Source organism: Saimiri boliviensis, chromosome 5, assembly GCF_048565385.1.
Source record: "Saimiri boliviensis isolate mSaiBol1 chromosome 5, mSaiBol1.pri, whole genome shotgun sequence".
In the NCBI taxonomy this organism is placed as follows: Eukaryota; Metazoa; Chordata; class Mammalia; order Primates; family Cebidae; genus Saimiri; species Saimiri boliviensis.
The window spans coordinates 123,623,947-123,627,363 of record NC_133453.1 but is presented as its reverse complement, the minus strand read 5'-3'; positions in this window follow the sequence as shown (position 1 = coordinate 123,627,363).

Below are 3,417 nucleotides of genomic sequence, written 5' to 3'. Positions count from 1 at the left end.
CATTTACATTTAAGGTAAATATGGTTATGTGTGAATTTGATCCTGCTATTTTGATGCTAGCTGGTTGTTTTGCCCCTTAGTTGATGCAGTTTCTTCATAGTGTTGATGGTCCTTAAAATTTGCTATGTTTTTGCCATGGCTGGTACCGGAGCTCTTGTAAGGCAGGCCTGGTGGTGATAAAATCTGAGCAGTTGCATGTCTGTAAAGGATTTTATTTCTCCTTCATTTATCACTCTCTTCTGACTTGTAGGGTTTCTGCTGAGAGATCTGCTGTTAATAGGATGGGCTTCCCTTTGTGAATAACTTGACCTTTCCTTCTGGCTGCCCTTAGCATTTTTTCCTTCATTTCAACCCTGGTGAATCTGATCATTATGTGCCTTGGGGTTGTTCTTCTTGAGCAATATCTTTGTGATGTTCTATTTCCTGAATTTGAATGTTGGCCTGTTTTGCTAGGTTGGGGAAGTTCTCCTGGATAATATCCTGAAGAGTGTTTTCCAACTTGGTTTCATTCTCCCCGTCACATTCACGTACACCTATCAAATGTAGATTAAATCTTTTTACATAATCTGATATTTCTTAGAGGCTTTGTTCATTTTTTTCACTCTTTTTTCTCTAATCTTCTTCTCGAGTTGATCTTTAATCTCTGATATCCTTTCTTCCACTTGATCAATTTGGCTATTGAAACTTGTGTATGCTTCACAAAGTTCTCGTGCTGTATTTTTCAGCTCCATCAAGTTGTTTATGTTATTCTCTAAGCTGGTTATTCTAGTTAGCATTTTGTCTGTTTTTCAAGGTTCTTAGTTTCCTTGAGTTGGGTTAGAACATTTTCCTTTAGCTCAGAGAAATTTGTTATTACCCACCTTCTGAAGCCTGCTTCTGTCAGTTCGTCAAACTCATTCTCCATCCAGTTTTGTTCTTCTGCTGGTTGTGATCCCTTGGAGGAGGAGAAGCATTCTGGTTTTTGTCAATTTCAGCCTTTTTGTGCTGGTTTCTTCCCATCTTCATGGATTTATCTACCTTTGGCCTTTGAAGTGGTGACTTTTGGGTGGGGTCTCTGAGTGGGCGTCCTTTCTGTTGATGTTGAGGCTCTTTTTTTGTGTTTGTTAGTTTTCTAACAGTCAGGCCCTTCTGCTGCAGGTCTGCTGGAGGTCCACGCCAGACCCTGCTTGCCTGGGAATTACCTCTGGGGCTACAAAACAGCATAGACTGCTGCCTCTTTCTTTCTCTGGTAGCTTGGTCCCAGAAAGGTGCCTACCAGATGTCAGCCAGAGCTCTCCTATATGAGGTGTCTCCCAGTCAGGATAAATGGGGGTCAGGGAGCCACTTGAGGAGGCAGTCTGTCCCTTATCAGTGCTCAAGTGCTGAGCTGGGAGATCGGTTACTGTCTTCAGAGCTGCCTGGCAAGGACATTTAAGTCTGCTGAAGTGGAACCTGCAAACACCCCTTTTCCCAGGTGCTCTGTTCCAGGAAAGTGGGGGCTTTATAAGTCCCTGATGGGCTGCTGCCTTTATTCAGAGATGCCCTGCCCAGCAAGAAGGGAGTCTAGCCATAGTCTGCCTGTAGAGGCCTTGCTGAGCTGCTGTGGGCTCTGCCCAGTTGCTGTGTAAACTTCTGGGTGACTCTGTTTATACTAGTGAGGTTTAAACTGCCTACCAGAGCCTCAGCAATGGTGGACAACCCTCCCTCCACCGAGCTTGAATATCCCAGGTCGAGCTCATACAGTTGTGCTGGCTGTGAGAATTTCAAGCCAGTGGATCTTAGTTTGCTGGTCTTTGTAGGGGTGGGACCTGCCAAACCAGATCACTTGGCTGCCTGGCTTCAGCCCCCTTTTTTTCAGGCTAATGAGTGTTTCTGTCTCACTGGCATTCCAGGTGCCACTGGGGTATGAGGAAAAAAAAAAAACTGCTTCAGCTAAAATGGCCACTTAGTTTTGTGCTGGAAACCTGGGGCACTGGTGTAGGCACTGGAGAGGATCTCCTGGCCTGTAGATCGTGGGGACCCTGGGAAAAGTGCAGTATCTGAGCCGGAGTACCGGAGTGTCTGCAAAAGTCCATAATGGCCTCCCTTGGCTAGGAGAGGGAGTTCTCCAGCCCCTTGTACTTCCTGGGTGAGGTGATGCCTCACCCTGCTTTGACTTGCCCTTCTTGGGCTGCACCCACTGTCGAACCAATCCCAACGAGATGAACCTGGTACCTCGGTTGGAAATGCAGAGATCACCTGCCTTCTGACTTGCTCTTGTTGGGAACCGTGGACCGGAGCTGGTCCTATTCAGCAATTTTTTTTTTTTTTTGAGACGAAGTCTTGCTGTGTCTCCCAGGCTGGAGCACAGTGGCATGATCATGGCTTGCTGCAGCCTTGACCTCCCAGCTCAAACGATCCTCCCAACTCATCCTCCCAAGTAGCTGGAACCACAGTCATGGGCTGCCATGCCTGGCTAGTTTTTTTTTTTTTTTTTTTTAAAGTTATTTGTAGAGATAGGGTCTCAGTATGTTATGCAGGCTGGCCTTGAATTCCTGGGCTCATATCCTCCTGCGTCAGCCTCCCGAAGTGCTGAGATTATGGGTGTGAGCCACCATGCCCTATGGGTCTCTTATTTTCAAAAATCCATTTGCCCAGCCACCAGGCTATTGCGTTGAAATAAGTAATGACCATCAAGGAAATGTAACAGAGGCGTTCCTCACAGAACAGGAGAATCCAAAGATTAGGACAAGGAATGGGCTATGTAGCTGCTGTAGATATAGAAGCTAATAAGGAAGAAGAATATTTTCAGAAGGGAGGAAAATCTCAGCATGGAAGAATCAATCAAACAATGGCTCTTCTCCCAGAACTGAGTTCTGTGCTGTGGTATTTGGACAAAATATTAAGACAAAAAAGAGAAACAAAAGACATAGTTCCTATGCCCCATAGGAATCCTATTCTAATAAGATCAATGGTAGCAAAGTAAAGGCTGTTGGGAGGATTACAGGAGGTAATGCAAGGAGATCTCTCGGCAAGATGTTTGGCAAGTAATGAGGCTAAACAAACATTTACGGAATTCCAGGGCCAGCCGATTCCTTTGAAGGAGAGATCCTTTCTTTAGATACGGTCGGTTGGTCATGCTTCCACCTGAGATTTGGCCAAGCTCGCCGCCCTGATCCAAGGTTGCTTGGTTTCCTGTTAACCTAAGAGCAATCGTATTGTCCTTCTTTTTCAGTTCCCTGGAGGGCATTTCACTGTGAGCTCTCGTCTGTTCCCACCAGTGCCTGTTGGTTAGTATAGCAGGAGGCAGTTTTACCCTCCATGTCCCCTGCCCTGCCTTCCCGAACTGGGTGGCCAGGAGGCCCTCTTTGATGAGATGTCTGCTTAATGATGCATCAGCACTAGGTCTTTCACAGTGAATTGTTGGTTATTTTATCTTCAATGATTCTTGCCCAGGCT